Source organism: Passer domesticus, chromosome 5, assembly GCF_036417665.1.
Source record: "Passer domesticus isolate bPasDom1 chromosome 5, bPasDom1.hap1, whole genome shotgun sequence".
Classification (NCBI taxonomy): domain Eukaryota; kingdom Metazoa; phylum Chordata; class Aves; order Passeriformes; family Passeridae; genus Passer; species Passer domesticus.
Window position 1 is genome coordinate 18988549 of NC_087478.1, and position 17915 is coordinate 19006463.

General features: G+C 41.7%; 1 protein-coding gene across 9 annotated transcripts in view; it reads right to left on the minus strand.

Annotated features, from left to right (window-relative positions):
• Positions 1-17915, minus strand: part of PLXNB2 (plexin B2) — a 249411-nt gene that overhangs the window by 187472 nt on the left and 44024 nt on the right. The window lies entirely within an intron of this gene.

A 17915-nucleotide genomic window follows, 5' to 3' on the forward strand; every position in this document is an offset into this window, starting at 1 on the left:
GAATTCCTTCTTATTACAGAATATTTTAATTCATATTTGTTGGTTAAGGTTAGAAAAGTTGAACAGTAAGTTTCATATGAAAAGTACTAAAAATACTGGGAATTATTTATGATACCTATACACACATTATGGTCAAAGGATGTTGTCCTGGTACTTTCAAGAAGACAGCCATGTTCTGCAGTTGCAAAATACCTATTTTTCTTATGAATTTGGATACTGTACACTGTGCTGTGAGGTGATGTGTCATATTTTCACCAAAACCCTCTGAAAGGTGGTGGCTGCAAGAAAAGTTGTCTGACACTAATAACAAAGAACAACAGCCAGCTATTCCACACAACAATCATTTAGCCTCAGAAATTAGAGCAACAAAGTCATTAATTTCCATACTGCTACCGAAGGCTAGCAGTAATCTTGTCTCTGGAATTCAATTTTAACATGAGAACATACTAGCACATGGAAGAGTGCCAGTATTTTGGTTTATACTACAAAGGTGCTTACAGAGATACCTCTTGTCATAAACAACCAGTTTGATTAAGAGTTTAATGGGGCAGACTGTCCTCACTGTGTCTAGGCTCATCACCCTGAGTCTTTACACACTCACTCCAAACTCTCCTCAGGGAAGAGCAAGTCTGCCATATTTTAATCTGATATTAGTCTTCAAATATAAATAATACATGGAGATGAGCTAAAATGTCTCATTGATTAAAATTCTACTGTGAGCTTGTCACATTTCAACGTGCAAATTGCTTCTGTCTGGCCCGCATTCAGAAGTCAGTCATCTAAATATATATATACACAGTTGCTTGATTTTAAGTTTAGTATCACAGCTGAACCACAGATTAGAATCAGAAGAGATTTTTCCCTACAATGAATTTTTAAGTAATGATGTATCTGGTCAACTGATTACCTAATGAGATGACTGTATTACATGATGTGGCTGCCTTCACACAGCTGTGAAGAGCTCAGCCAAGCCTTGGGTTGAAAGCAAAGCCTTAGGTTTCTACCATGGTTTGCAGCACTTTAACTATAGCTATAGTCCTCAGAGAGTCCAAGAAATCAGCAAAATGGAAAGGCTGTGGATACTAAATTTGCATAGTAATAGCTTTTTACATGTTTACAAGCAATTCTTAAACATCCCGTGTATCTAGGTAGTTTCCTTGGGAAGCAAACACAAAAGTCAGTTCTAGTAAGAGCGAGGATTAATTATTTGTCCTCACATACTTATGATTAGTACTGCGGAGTCTGTACATAAAGTGGCAGAGAATTATGATGTTACCCTGCCACATGCTCAAAATGTTTGGATTTCAAAGTCATATACACAATATTCAAAGACTGAAATGTTCCCTTTGAAAGCAGTGGTCAGACTTGCTTAGGCACCTTTAGAGAAAAGGGATGTTAGAGAATCTATACATTTGTCATGCACAATAACTTGTTTCTTAAAACCACCTCAGAATGAGAAGCCATTTCAAAGTGACTTCTGCTATTTGAAAGCACTATGTCCATACAAGCTCTTCTTTTAGGAGTTTGCTTTTATTTGCAGGTCAGATACCAAATTATTTTCGAGATTAAGAAAGTATCCAATAAACTCAATACTTCAACAACTGAGCCATATACTCAACAGAAGAAATACAGTCCTGCCTTGACCAGAATCATATTTAAATATATTGCTGTGTGAAGAACCTTCTCTCAGGAAGACACACTGATTGAAACACAAAAATGGAAGTAATGGCATTAATGGCCACCAGCAAAAGAAACAGGAGGAAAAAATAGATATAAACCACTGTCATGCTTTCTGCCAAGAGCAGAAGGAAAAGTTTACTAGAGCTAGGACCAATAAGGTTTATTCCTTAACCTATTATAAGTTTGGAACAACTGATATTGTCTTTAACTGGTGAACATAAGGCAAAGATTGGTAAGGTCTCCATGCTTACCTCATAAAAAATAAAAAACCACCACACAATCACACAGCAATAGCAAAGAACTACAAGACGCAATTCTTCTAAGAATGAAGGTTATTAAAATGAAATTATTTTTGAAGTATTATTTTCTATGGCTTAATCTTTAAAAAAATGCATTTTTTTTCTTTTTCAATCTGAGTTCATGCTGTCAAACTGACGGTTTTAAAGAAAATATGGCACCTGCAGAGACATCTTTCCAAATGAGAAGTTAAAAAACATTTATTTGATTTGTTATTTAGTTATCATTTCATGATTATATAATGAAGGGAGTAGAAGCTACTCAAAACAGAAGTAATATATTGCACTAGATTTTTTTATGAAAAAAATCTAACATATATAATACCTGTGGCCCAAAACCACATATGCACAGAAATTCATAAACAAACAAACAAACAAAAGGGCAGATAAATGTCTGCTGGTAATTTGAGATTATACATGACACATTCTGGCATGTGCATCATATTGATATGCACAACAATTTCATCTTTATCCATTTAGCTGTGTGCAGTGGGTGACAGTGCAGAAAGCAAGAACCATTTCAGAAAGGCAAATTGCATGGAAATAAAGTCTTTTTCAATTGCCCAGGATTTTCTGAGGGTCAAGGCCATGCACTCTGACAGACAGCTATAAGGATGGAAAGACTGATCTGCAGCAGTGCACACATGCTGCATTGACCCAGGTTATTAAGATAATGATAGAGTAGCTATTTCAACATTTTGGATGAATGAATAACCTGAATTTTCCACAGTAGTAGAAAATACTAAGAAGAAAATGGTAAGTAACCTCACAGTAAACTGACAAACCACACAGCTATAAAGGAGTTTTGGCAGGCAGTTGTCACCTCCATAACTTTGTCTTCATTGCCAGTCATCAAGACACAAACCAAAGATACCTAAAAAGCATTAAAGTAATTTGAGAAGATGAGTGTATGCCTCTGTTGGAGTTCATAGGAAAGACCTGAATCCATCACATTTTACGGGAAAAGGCAAATCATGAAAAAAGGTAGTAATTTGATTTTCATTTGTGAATCCTTCTTGCATGTTGCACAGTTCTGCTGAGATAAAACAAGACTTTGTTTCCTGAAAGCTGTATACTCTTCAAAACATCGAATGGTATCTAGCCTGCAAAATTAGTGCAGTTTATTCCCAGGGATCAGATCCCACAGAAGGAAAAAACCTTAATAACTGACAGAAGTCCATGAAGAATTCCTGTGAAACTAGTCTTTTAACAGCAACACATTCCTCTAGTTTTCTAAAAGCTTCAAAACCTGTCTGACCTGAATTTATTTTATGGACCTGAGAGGAAAGCCTTTCCCTCCCTGCACTTCTGTGAATAAACAGAAGAATGCCTTCAATAATACAAGTGTTTTAAACCCTGCTTTACATGTGCTGAAAGGTTAACCTCACCAGAAGCCCTGTTTTGAAACATGGCTTGAAACAGGCAACACAGCATGCTGTAACAAAAGGAAAGAAAAACAAATTCTTGGTTGTCTTCCTTCAAAATAAAAGAAAGTACTGCAAAGCTCTTTCAAGAGGTGAGCTAAAACATGCCCTTGCCCTTCCTAAAATTCTGAGGGAAGTCTGTGACAGTGTGGCCAGACATGTACACGTGTGTTTGCCTCCAGAGGCTATTGCATCTGCTAGAGGTTACAATTTCCCATAAGCAGCATGCTCTCTGTTGATGTGAATATATAATCTGTATAATTTTGGTGAAGTTGTTAGTGAGGTACCACAAACACCAGCCTCCTAGCCCTACCATAATGTAGTGTGGGAATATGAGTCCAAGTAGTTAATGCCTGGTGGCAGATGCCACCCTATACTGTCAATCCTACCCATCTGCTGGAGGTTGCAATCTCTGGAAAAGGATGGCCAGCATATTTCAGCACAAGTTAGCATGCTGGGATGTGAACTGCAATGAGGGGGAAGTCGACTTTCATTTCCTTCAGCCATCCCAGCTAAAGAAACATAGCTGACAGCTGGAACAGTAACTTCTTAAATCAATTCAGCGTGAAATTCCAGAGCACTTCTCTTGGTGCCCTCTAAAACTAGATGGCTTTAATCAGCAGCTGGCTGGGTTACTGTAAGTAGATAGGCAAGGTGGCATGCCTGGTGTTCCCTCTTGTTATCTCTTTATGCAGCAGTGTCTGCAGGAGACCAAGTATTCATTAACTCCTGCCACAGTCAGCCAACAAATGCTTCCTGCCGCTTGCAAGGGACTGGCTAGCACTTCAATCTTTTCTTCTAGAAAAGAAGGATGATTAACAAAACACCCTGTAAATATGCACAATTCAAGCCTTTTTTTTTCACTGCCAGGTGAAGACTAGAACTCCAGTCTAATTGCTCAGCAGCACATGGTTAACACTGCGGCAGAATCTTTCCCATAAAATATCTGGAAAGGTTTTCAAGCATTCAGACTGAGCTGCTGTACAACGTTAGAATAACATGCAACCCTACTGCAGTCTGAAGCACTGTCTCTGTGAAATATTTTTCAGCACAGGAGGTTCTACAAAAGAAACAAACTATCACATCCCCAAAGTGATACACTTCCATTTTTTCTTCTCCCATAGTGATACAGCAGACTTACATTTTCCCTGAAATAATTTTTCAAAGTTTTGTTGAGTTTAATTAACCAAATGAGGTAAAAGAATGTTCTTTAAAATCCATTTCACCGCGAGACATGGGCATTTACAGCAGTCAGTGACTTGTGGAAGCTGTTACTGTGAGATACGGAATTACTGAGCTGAAGAATAATACTTGCCACAGACTCGACTTTAATATTTGAGGGTGAAGGATCACCTGTGCTGACAGAGTCTGCACTCAGCATGACTAGGAAATAGGAATAGCTTCTCTAGCATCCATCCATTTTTACAGGTTATAAGACAAATGCTTTTATGAGCACTGGGATAAATGAAATTTGTTGTCTAAACCAATTTGTCCTCTTCTGCTTGACTGTCTCTTTCAACAGACTTGCTTAAAAGTAAAGCATATTCCTCAAAGAACCCACATTACAAAACACATGAGAGAGGCACAAAGAGATTAATGTGGTTTCTCTACAGTGTGGGTTTCACTGAGTTTGCATCTTGGTGGATACCCAAGAAGGAATGCTTTGGGCACAGCTCTGAGTCAGCTGACCCAGATGATCCACACCACCAGGCAGGGGGACCTTCTCCACTCCTTAGCCTGCACTGTGCAGTCTCACATCTTCCTTGTAGTTGGCCCTCAGAAGTGAACTGATTTGACTCCCTAATGTCGCAAAAACTTCATTTTCTTTGGACTGGTGCAGTTCAGCTGTGTAACAGCTGAGCTGGCTTACTATGCAGACAGGCAATCTGCAGAGGAGAGAAAGGGAAGACTGGGGACAGCACCACTACTTTGGGCAGTAGGAGTCAGTAGGAGAAAGTGGCTGAGAGGATGCCAGAACTAACATGGAGATCACCAAGCTTTCCTGACCAAGCTACAAAAGATTTAATAAAACATGTATTACAGTACCTGAGGCAAACCTGTAATGTCTTTTCTAACTGTACACCCAAATCAGGAAAACCTCAATGGTTCAGTGGAGGTTGGTCATTCTCCTTTCAACTCTCTCTCATCTTCATCTTCCCAGCACAGCCAAAGAGGGGGTAGAGCACACACTGTGCTCTGTGCACAGCAAAATGGCTTCTCCAGCCCCCAGCACTGAAACACAAGCAGAAAGTTGCAGGGATGGGCTCTCCAGACATCTTCCAGGAATGTTTTCCTCTCAGACAGGCCAGTCTCAGGGCCAACAAACTCCTGGCAAACATGAAGCATTTCAACTGGATCCTGCTGAACAATCTGAATAAGGAGAATGTGCAGGGCCTTGCAATGGGAGCGGCTTGGGGGCGGGAGCCCTACAAAAGCCCAGATGTGGTGAACAGCTGTAGGATCCATCTCACTTAGAGCTTACAATTTTGTTTCCAACTTAAGCTGGATCGAAACCAAGTCATTTGTCAGCAAAATGTAAACCACTGTCTCGCCACATTTGCGGGTACACAAATAGCCACACTGTTCCTGTGCCTTCCTCCAAAGTGTTGCACAGGGCTTTTAACCTCTGCAGGGCCAAATAAGTGTTCCCCCCTCTCCCCACTAGCTTCACAAGGGCTAATGTGGGAGGACTGTCTCAGACGTGAACCCTGGGGGAAGGGCTGCACTTCCACTGGGCAGTTGGACTGTGTGATCTTGGGTAATGTGATCTCCTATGCTCAAAGGATCACTTCAACCCACCGTGCTGAGGGAAAACTGGCTTTTAAAACACTTGCCAAAACGTTCTCAAAGGACTTTTTGGAACACAAAAGACCTGAAGAATCATCCCACATGTTGTTCTAGATTATTTATTTTTGTGAGTCTGAATTAGACCCAAAAGTTATTTATTTGTTTTCCAAATTGTTATGGGGATAGAAGCCTTCTGTCATCCAGACTCTTAAAATTAGAGGCACCATGGATAAATCAAACAGGTATGATTTTAAATGCAATTTTTTTTAAAAAGCAGGTATTGATACATTAAAACTTAATAGCTCTTTTCAAGACATTGCATTTCATAATCAAAACCTCCTTAGAATTTTCATTAAAAAATGAAATTGCTGATCCAACAAACCATAACAGCTGCAAATTGGGTCTGAAAATAAATACTTATGCATAAAAACCTACTTATTAATATTCTGATGAGGCTGAGATGTATTTGAATGAAGAAAAGGCACTCCACAAATTAAAAATCCACCCAATACCAACAGAAACAACTATTGACTTTCATGCGAGAATACTCAAGTGGCTTAAAACTTATCTCAAAGGTGGCCATTAATGGTGAAAATGACTTATCAAAATTGGATAACTTGTTCCTTTTTGGCACTGAGGTTGGGAAAAAAACTAGGGGAAAAAGATTCCAGGAAAGGTATCACTATACCCTGTAGGAAAAACACACACAAAACAAAAAAGCAACACTACAGTTTTTTATCCTCTTGAAATTGAGATCTTGACTGCACCAAACCCGTTAATAGGATGCCTGGAGACAAGAAAGCAAGAAATATTTTCTCACTCTTGTCAGGACCAGCCTTTTAAAACACTATTTATGAAAATTCAAGCTTGACTACCCAGTAGGGCTCCCCTCTCAGGATCCCTCCAGCCCAGCCCAGCTCCCTTTGCTGGAGAGCTACACCACATCTTCCTGTCCCAATGAGACTGTGGTAAAACATTGTGCCCCAGGGAATCCTCAGGGATTAATTTCCGTTCCTTCTTCCACAAGATATCCAGAGCTGTTATGCACTTCAGCCTTCCCACCTGAATTAGCAGGTTCTGGATCTGCAGCAGTGGCTGGAAACAGCACTGCAGCAAATCAGCAGCCACAGCCCAGAGGGAGGTGCATTTGTCCCCACCTCCTCCATGGTCTCTCCCAGAGAAGTGCAGCACCAAGGGGCACTGGGCACCCACCTAAGGGGGCTGTGGGAGGAAGAGAGTGGAGGATGAACAGGAGGTAAGCAGGATCTTCATGGTCTTGAAAAAGCAAGAGCCCAGTCTAGGCAATGCAAAGGAGGGAAGTTGTGGTGGACATAGACTCCCAAGCAGCTGGCAGCTTGGGACTTCTGGGGCAGGACAGAGACTCTTTCTCTGCCCTCAGGTCTGAAGAGACAGGACGGGTTCTGTGATATAATGGCCTGGGTTGAGGAGCAAACTCCAAGAAGTGGGGTTTCAAGGTCCACAAGGCCTTAATTAAGTATGACCACCATAAAAAGGAGCTCAATAACAGTGGTTGGAGATTCCCTTTTCTAGGGCTCAAATGCACCCACCTACTGAGGCAAGATGCTGTCACAGGAGATAGTTTATTTGTGGGGTGCCAAATTTGGGGTGATGAAAAACTGAAGCTTGCTATCCTATAGCTACAACTATCACCCCTTGTTGCTTATCCACGTAGGCAGTGGTTTTATTGCCATGCTAGGCCTGGAATTGAAGAATCACTATGGGTAAAAGCTATGGGTAAAGGCTGGAGTCCAGGCAAAGGTCTCCTTGATCCTAAATGCAAAAGGGAAAAGTGCAGGTAGGAGTGCACAATTCCTGCCAATCCATGTCTGGCTGCATGATGACTGGTATCTCAGGCAAAGATGTGGCTTTTATGACCACGGAAATCTCTTAAGCAACAGAAACTATGAGAGAGATCCACCTAAGAAAACAGAACAATGCAGAATTGTTGCCCTTTACAGAAAAGGAACACTCAAATGTGTGGAGCTCATTTATGGGATGGACTATAGCCTGGGCGAATACTTGTGTGTTGGCATTAAAAGAGAGACCAGTGAGGGTGGCACTGTGATGGAGGTTACTGCAGACCACACAGTGAAGAAGTTGATGAAGTCTTCTGTAAACAACTCTAGGAAGTCTCTAGACCACAGACCCTAGTTCTGAAGGGAGACTTCAACCTCTCTGAACTTGAAGAGGGAAAAGCATCCCAAAACAGATTTCTGGAAGGTGGCAGGGACAACTTAACACCATTGCTAGATGGGCCACAAGGGATGACACTCTGATGGTGGTTCTTAAGGTTATGGTGGTATGTCTTAGCGAGATGAATTAGTATCCAGTAATATGCATACATAAAATAAATATCATATATATATATATCTCTATATATATATCTATATACAGATATGGTTATATCAACAACACTATATTTCACATACACACGACTCTCTTCTTGCTCAAATAACTTCCATGTGTATTCCAGAAATGTGGTTTAAATCACATGCACAGATACATACAGGGAGTAAGAGATTCTTAAACTGAGTGCAAAATCCAGGCACTTTCTTTTTTAAAAAGCTGCCATCTTATCTTCCAGTTATCTGTTTTAAGGCCAACAAATCAGACCATGTCACATAGCAAAAGGAAAACCTCTATTCAATATTTAGTCATGTAACTTCAGTATGGAATACAAATAGCAAAACTATCCCCTTTTCAAAGGCTTCAAACCAGTCATTAGGGCAAGCATTACTTTAAATTTAGAGATGGTGACAAACAGCAAACAAACTACATCTTCTGTTAGATATTGAGCCCTCATTGTTAGAAAACACAGCTGTTGAGCATTACCTGAAGTAATTTAGCTATGGAACTCAAGTAGTTTAAATTAGCCAAGTCCTCAAATAGACTTGCACACCCTCTAATCATGACACAGAGTATCAGAGGGTTCTCAGGGTTGGTAATCTACATAATTTCCCACTTGTAGTCAAGATACTCAGACCTTATTTGAAGTAGTTTTTATTATTATTGGCATTTCTTTAAAAGAACACCTTTCTGCCAACAGGCATAAGAAAACCCTAGCTAATCTTTTCATATGTAAAGCCAAGTAACACATGTTCATTGGACAGCAACTGCCTCTCTTTTGAGGTATCTTCACAAACTAGAGTGACTTGCCTCTGGAGGATAAGACATGAAACAGATCCAAAACACACAACCACATGCAGTGTCAGCAGTTACCCGGTGGGAACAGCGCAGACCCTGCAATGGGAGCCCTGCAAACTGGCTGTTCAGGCAATGCACCTGCAACAGCTGTGCCACACTGCCAGAAACCATCCACTGCACTCTCTGCAGGCCTGCTACCTCGTGCTTCTAAGCAGCTCCTATGAAAAGCCAGCATGTTATTAGGAGGTTTAATTTCACTGTAGTGGCTTGGCCCAGGTTTGCATTAGAAACTTTGATGGTGTCAAAAGGCAACAAGAGATTGCATGATCAGACAGACAATGCTGGGACAGACAAGGCTGTTTCCCACTCTGCTTTCCCAACACAAATTTTAAATACTGGAATTCTACAGACATTATTAAATACACATCAGACTGAACTACATGAGTTCCCCTACCTAAAACACTATCCAAACGCCAGCCAGTGGATGACAGCAGGTCTCATTTCAATTAATTTTTTATGGAGACCAAATCTATGATTTGATCTCTCCTTCAAAGACTATACATTACTTTGACAGAAAATGATGGTCCAGAGAAAATACCAAAATGCAACTTTCTGAATTGTTTCTCCAAAATTAAGGGATTTATTGGCTGACTACAATGCAAGAGATGAAGTAGATTTGAGTACAGACAGAAAAACACACCACAACTGAATTAATTATGGATTTACTTGGGAGAGAAAGAAAAGACTTGAAGAGCTCATTTTCACTTGAGCTACCTGGAAGGTATGTGTATTGCAGTGGGATCCATTTTTCTCCTGTTGGGAGAGCATCAGTCAAAGACTCACCAAATTCTTGGAAAATACCACCATGAATCAAGGAAGGAACAAGCCTTCAGTTTCACTTGTTCAATGGTTTTTTGTTATTGTTGCTGAGTCTGAAGACAGGCTTCAAGGAAAATGAAGACTTAAATGAAATTTTTTTTCAAAATACAGAGACACCTTTGAAAGCAAGAGAGGCAAATTACAGCTAGGGCCCACAGGGAAACTCAGCTCCTTCAGCACTAAAGGGAACAATGCATCTTTGTGCAATGAAACAGATTTCATCAGTCTGCTTTGGAGGAGAGCACAGTTATCTCTCACACCATGGCACTGAGAGGACAGGCAGCAGAGCTGTACAGCCTTACTCCCTGGAAGGGATCTTCTGAGCACAATGCTGACTGGAGGCATTTTCAGTCCTTCCTCCTCTTCCACAGGCATCAGTTCCTACACCTTCCACACCTCTGCTAGAAGTGACCACTCTTGCCATGGCAGTGCTTTTTGTAGTACTTCAGGGACACTAGAGCAAAGGCGTACAGAAAGCTCAACAGAGAGATGAGGCTGAAGGTTCACAGCAAGGTCCTGGCAGCACTCTCTGCTTACACTGCTTACACTGCTGATGTGTCCTTGCTCCACAGCCCATCATCAGCTGTGCTGCATGGAAGCAACTCAACTCACGAAAAGGCTGCCAAAAGTAGGGGGGGAAAAGCACAGGCTGGAGCAGTTCTGTGAGATACTATTAAAAGAATTTAAAGGAAGCATATGTGTCTGTATGGTTTTGTCTCACACACACAGACCAAACAGACACAGGACAAAAATTTTGTCCCACAAAAAAGCAGTTTGACTTGGTGGTGAACTTCACTGGGGACAGAGAAGAAGTTTGAAAAGCTGAAAATTTTCCCTCTGGTTTTGCTGATGAAGGATACAGAAAGTTGTCAAATTCTTCATTCTGCAAGTACCACCACATAGTGTCCTTCCAGCTCACAATGCTTCATGAATCACAGAATCTTTAAGGTTGGGGAAAAAACCTCTACAATCACCAAGTGTAACCATTAACCCAGCACCACTACATCCACCACTAAACTGTATAGCCAAGAGCAAAATCTACATGCCTTTTGAGTACTTCCAGGGATGGGGATTTCCCTGGACAGTCTGTTGCAATACCTACCTGATCAGATTTTCAGTGAATAAATTTTTCCCAATATCCAATCTAAACCTTCTCTGGTGCAGTTTGCACCATTCTGGCACTTGTTACCTGACAGGAGAGACTGACAATCCAATGAATTACCTCCTCTTCTGAATCTGTACTCGTGCATGCCTGTACCATGCCAGAAGAACACTCTGGTCTAACTACACTATAAGATCAACAGACCCTTTTACACCTTTACCCTGACTTAATTCTCTGTTGATGACTGCATTTGTTGTTATCTTGAGGTTTTCAAGCATCAGTTGGATATTCTGTGGATCAGCTTCTCATAGTACCAAGTTTTGTTTTCAGGCACAGCCACAATGCTTGCTGTACTCCACCCACCAAGGTCTATACTGAGGTGAGCTCAGTGTTCACCTTCTTTAAAATAATATGTTCTCTGAACATTCAGAGAGCAAATAATGGCCACCAGCTGTGACAAATCCTCCTGGATCCCATAACTACATACCACAGCTAAGAATGCACACGACAACACACCCCTCAGTTTGAAGTACACACTTCCTTGATTATGTTCTTACCCAAATTATTCAAGCACAGACCAGGAGAAGAGTTGCCATAATGCAAGTCACAAGCACTAGTCACAACTTGTAGCCAGACACCACCTCCCAGGTTCAGTTCCACCAGCTAGAGCAGTGACTGTCTTCAGCAGAGTGCTTGTCCAGGCTCCTGTGGATATTACCAATTTTCAAAGCTTCCAGCAGAGCCATTTGGATGATGCTCCCTCCCTTGCCTGTATCTGCCCAAACCAGCCAGGTATGTGAAAACCTATTATTCAAACTATCCCTGGTAATTCTGACCAGCTGACAGAGTTGTCAGAAGAGGAGCTGTGCCCAACAGCTCTTGACGTCAACTCTTGTGTCTCTGGAGGATGAGAGAAGAATAAAAGCAAAACTAGATATTCACCTCCATGACCAAAGGGGAGCACCTCTCACCATCAGCTAGGGAATGCTGGCAGCACAAGATGTGTTTTATCTTCAAGCAGTAATGGAAGGGAACAACTGCAAAATCAATGAAGTGCAGGAAAGACCTGAACTGACTGTGTGTTCTGACAGAGCAACTGAGGCACAACACCTTCCCTAGAGCAGCACGAGGAGGCTGTGGAGCAACTTAACCTTATACCACCTTCCCTAAGTAGACCACAAATATATGAGTGGTTGTGGAAGCTACCCTTTCTAATTGGAAGAGTTGTGGGGGAAAAGCAGTGTGGAGAAGGCACAGGGTAGAGAAAAAATAGAATTTATTAATTGGAAAAAGGAGTAGAAGCTGAGTACTCCTGTACACTAGTAGTCCTGTCATAAACAAGTTTCCCTCAAAGCCTCCCCAAACTGCTGCTGGGCCAATCTTGTTCTCTCTCCAAATACTTCTATTTCTTAAAGCCATGCCCCTAGCCCCTGTAAGAGGAAAAACTGCTGGTGCCACAAAACATATAAGTAGTAGAGTGGTGAGGAAGTCATTAAAACCAGAACAAGTATATGCACTTGGGGAGAAAGTGTTCACTGCTTACAGCCCAGAGAAGGTCATAAGGAACAGTGGCACATAACCAAAGAAATGATAAATGGATTTGGCATGTGCATTAACTTCTTCTTGGTAAAATCCCATGAAGACTTTTTCTGGCTTTTATTACTATGTGTGCACAAATCCAAAACACACATGCTGTGTTGATTTAATCCACAACCACAGTGCTTTTATGTGTCCATTTTTGCTCGGTTCTGAGGTCTCACTGCTTCCTCTTTTTTCCTGCTGAAGTAAAAATTTTCTCCCTTTCTTGCAAGCAAAACTATTCCTGAAAAATAATTCTGTTTACCCAGAAATGGTTCCCAGCCTTTACACTTGGTGAGCAGAAAGCAATACGTTCTGTGAAGGATTTAGACTGAGAGAGCTTTGGGGAGAGAGCACTGCAGTGCTTAGGCTCGTTTCTCACACTCCACCACAATGGTTAGTCCACACAGCATGATGAGTATGTGCAGGGCTCCTCTGCTTCCCTACTCTGTGGTTTCAGTTTCTAAATGGATGACTCTAACTATAAATGTATAATGGGCTTGAAAAATAATCTTATCCAGGGCAAATGGAAAACCAAAATCATCAACTTTGGAAAATGAAGGGTTTTGCTAAAAATAACTGTGGTATTTCTGGTTTTGCCAAAACCAGTATTTTCAAATAAGATAGGGACTAATGTATGTCAGTGGCCACTTCCTGAGCTTGAAGACAGATAGCAACAGTTTCCTTCTCCTTCCAATCAAAAACCAGCAGAATGAAATTACTAAGTGCAGACAATTTAACTCCTCCATGAAAAACTCACCATTAGCACTAACCAGACAGGCAAGAATCACACCAAATATAGACTGCTGTTCTTTGGAAGACCCATAAAGAACAGCTGAGAAATGGGAGAGGAGGTGATTGGAGAGGCAGAAGGACTGGAAAAGACTGAAGAGAGGACCAAGCAGCAGAGACTCTTTTCTGAAGCCTCAGGAGAAGTGCTAGAGGGATGGGGAAGTTAAAGCTCCTTCACTATTAGGGGATTATAGGAGCAGAAGAAGCAATACCTTTCCCCTCTGAGCACTTGGAATACAAGGGAATAATAAAACTTTTAGGCATCTACAGGCAAGGCAAAATTCACAGTGAATAGGCAGCATTTATTCCTCAGACATGGGTCAGGAATGATGGCACAGCATTACCTCCCCAAACATCTGCCTCCTGGGAGAGTCAGTGGTGTGCCACCCAGCTTCCTCAGAGGTGGGAAAATTGCTGCTTTCCTCCTTCTTGTCTGTTTTTTATTTCACGCTATAGTTTTGTCAAACTCAGAAACTGCCGAAACCCCGAGAACTTTCAAAATGGAACTCAGAAGCTTAAGAAAAACAAAGGAAAGCTTCAGCCTCCATGGCACAACTGCTATGCCAAAGTGCATCTTAGGTAATTTTTAAAAATTATTAGCTCCAGAAGGGTGTCAAAAATGAAACCTCATAGCTTGATAGTTGAAGTATGACAGTTTGCTATTAATGCAACAGAAAAAAATAGCTTCCTCATAGCATTTGTTCCATGGGTCACATGAAAAGAAAGGGCAAAGACTTTTTTATAAGTAGTATTTGGTAGCAAATGTTAAAAGAAGTCAAATACCTAATTATCTTATTTGAAGAGAGGAACAGCTGGTATGTTTCAGTGAAGATAAACATCCAGAGTCTGTCCTTGCTGTGTGAGAGTTGATCTTTTTTCTTCACAGGCTTTTCTGAAATTAGCCACTGCCTTACTTGGCAGCAGAAGAGGAAGCTACTGCTAAGCATCAAGTAATTAATTCTTAAGTTCCAAGAAAGGTAATATTAAATATGCTTATCCATATATTTTTCTGAATTATGTATGCATGGAAAGATAGGAATTGTGATGAAGCTGTGGAGGGGAGGGGAGGGGAGGGGAGGGGAGGGAAGGGAAGGGAAGGGAAGGGAAGGGAAGGGAAGGGAAGGGAAGGGAAGGGAAGGGAAGGGAAGGGAAGGGAAGGGAAGGGAAGGGAAGGGAAGGGAAGGGAAGGGAAGGGAAGGGAAGGGAAGGGAAGGGAAGGGAAGGGAAGGGAAGGGAAGGGAAGGGAAGGGAAGGGAAGGGTGCAAGATTCCTCTATTTTAGAGCTTTTTTTTTCAGAAAAAATGTTAAATAGCAGCAATTAAAAAAAAAAAAAGTCCTGGTAGTAAGATGAGCTGTCACACTTTCTGGAGAAGAGTATAAATGAGCATTTTAAAACAGAAGACTTTGTAGACACAGATTGTGTTTTCCACATCAACTGCAACTTTTCCTTTTGTAATTTATACTGTAATTTGAAAATGCCAATTGAAGGGTTATGCAAGCTTCTGCTGTGAAACAAAAACTGGAAGGTGCTTCCATATTTCTCTCTAAATTAAGATGAAGCAAAGAGATGAAAAATATTCTAATTAATGGAATTTCTAAAAAGCCTTATTTTCAATGAAATTGTACAGTGGCTTCCTTCTGTGATCAGCTTTATATTCTTGATTGAATATCTCAGCTTGTTTTTTTCCTACTGATCAAAACCATACCCACCCAGGTCCTCCATGTTTGTGCACTAATCTTTCAGATGCCAATCTTCAGTGCCCATGTCAGAGCTGGCAGCATGAGCAGTTCCTGTGCACTACATGGCTCGTGGCTTTTGAAGATGGCTGAGTGAATGTCACTCATTCCCAGTGCTCCTCTTGGAGGTTACACACCTCTCTTACAGGGATGCTAGAACATACTCCATGCTTTCCTGTAATGCCCACTCAAGTAGCCAGTAGTGGGGACCCCAGTGGCAAAGGTCCCCCCCTTACCTCCTCATGCCACAAGCCAGCATTTGGCACATCTGTGCTCTGAGAGCCAAGCAGAGGTCCCTGCCTGCCTGTCTCCCTTGTTCTTGACACCATCTCTCCTTCTTTCTGCAGAAGGCTGTCACAGGTTGGTTCACACCCGTGCTTTGTGGCTCCTGCTGGAAGCCCAGGGTGCAATGAAGAGTGTAATGCAACTAGTAGCGTGAGCAGCTGCTTCCTACCACATGCCTGCCAGCAGATATAGGTGAGGAAGCCAAGAATGTGTGTGTATAGAGGCACATATGTTACCACTCTCCTTCCTATTGTCCTCCCTGGCCAGCTAGGTCAGAAGTCAGCAGCAGGGGTGCCAGCAGGGTTTGAATGGGGCACAGCAGGATCGAGGGCTCGGGGCCAAGGGATCTGCAAGAGGCAGCATTTCCTGGCTCCCATGGGGTTCGCCTAGACACAAGGCATGATGGCCCCCAACAGCATGATGTCTCTTCAAGGGACAAGATTTCTCAACTCTTGAGTTTACAGGCATAGCCTTTATGGGTCAGCCTCTCATTTGAAAAAGCAAAGCCTGGCACAGCCCTCTGAAGACACTGCCAACCTACAGCTGCTAATTTATGAATTACTAATTCATAAATCTAGAGCTTTGGGGAGGTCTCTTTGTCAAAAAAGCAGCACAGACTGTCTCTTTCTGACAAGCAGAAGCAGTACAGCAGGGAGTTAGAGGAGTTATGAGACACACCCCACTCCCTGCTCTCCAGCACTCATATGTGTGGGTTTAAGTCTTTTTTTTTTTTTCCTACAATGATTCAGAGGCACCACTCAGCTGTTTGACCTGCTAGACTTAGGACTACTGCAGCACCTCATGAATATCAATCCTCTCCCACCCTATTCACCTTCATCAAATGAACATCAAAGACTCTCCTGAAGTGCTTGGGAGGGAAAGTTAACATTTACTGTATGTTAAATGTGAACTGGATACACTTGAGTTCACCTTTGCTTTTACATACAAGTCAGAAGGCTGAATCATACTGGGACAGGACTGACCTACTCAGGTTTTTCTCAAGTTATTGAGGTTGCCTAGTTATTCCTTTTAAGTCAGACTCTTAAAGAGTCTGGCAGACAAGGCTGCAGGGGAGCTTCAATGTTTCTGAAAATCTCATTAGGCATCTAGCTGTAACCTGAACCCACAGCCTTAGCATACAAGTATTTGACCTTTCATTACTAGACCCATGTTCTGCAGAGGAGATGCTATTGTGAAAGCTCTGCCCTGTCTCCTGTGAACATTCTCAAACAGCTACATTACACATCCTGAGGTACTGAGAAACTCCTGCATTGCAAGGAAGAGAGGACAACGTAGAAAATTTAAAGAGGGGTCCTTTCTGCTTCTAGTACCTGGGACTAGATATACAATCATTCTGGTTTCAGAAAAAAATTGGACACTTCCTGATGCTTAGACCCATTTATTCAGAATTAACTGCATGTCTCTGTACTCAACTGAGATATCTTCTGCACAGCCAGTCCCTCTGCCAGCCGCTAACTAAGCCTCAAGGATGGAAGGAAAGAAGAAAGAAGCAAGCTGCATTTTTGCCTTGTCTGCCAGACTTCTCCCTAAGACTGAAAACCTAACTTGCAAAGAATGAGTTTCCTTACATGAACATTTTTAAGGCATAGTACAGCAAATGCTAGTCCCCAGCCCTGCAGCAGCAGCTTCTGCTAGGGCAGATGTAGGGATCATAAAACCAAGGGAGGGAAAAAAAGTAAATAAAAATCTTGATTCCTTACATTCTTGATTCCTACAAGGCAGTGTAAGAGCACAACAGGATTCTGAACTGCATAATTTTATTTTTCATGCTAAAGGCAAATAAACCACCCTAGACACTGACTCCTTAACCCTCAGGACAGATTATGAGCACAACTCGCTCATCACTGGCACAACCCCCCAACTCTGAACAGTCAGTTTATTTAAAACCTGCAAGCTAGATTTGAGCACAGAAAGGTCTAGTATGCCAAGTTGCAATCCAAAGTGACTCTTACTACCAGACTATAAACCCCAGAAAATAGGGCTAAGAGTTCATTATGAAGCTGGTGACAGACTCCTAATTATAGTGGTGCTATCAAGCATGATAAAGGCTGGTTGGTTTTATTATAGTCTCATCCAAAGACTTGTTGGATGCTGGATTAGCTCATCTTTTCATTCCTGTTGAACTGCCATATGTTTCTTTTTCTCCTTTATGTAGCATTTGGCAGGAGT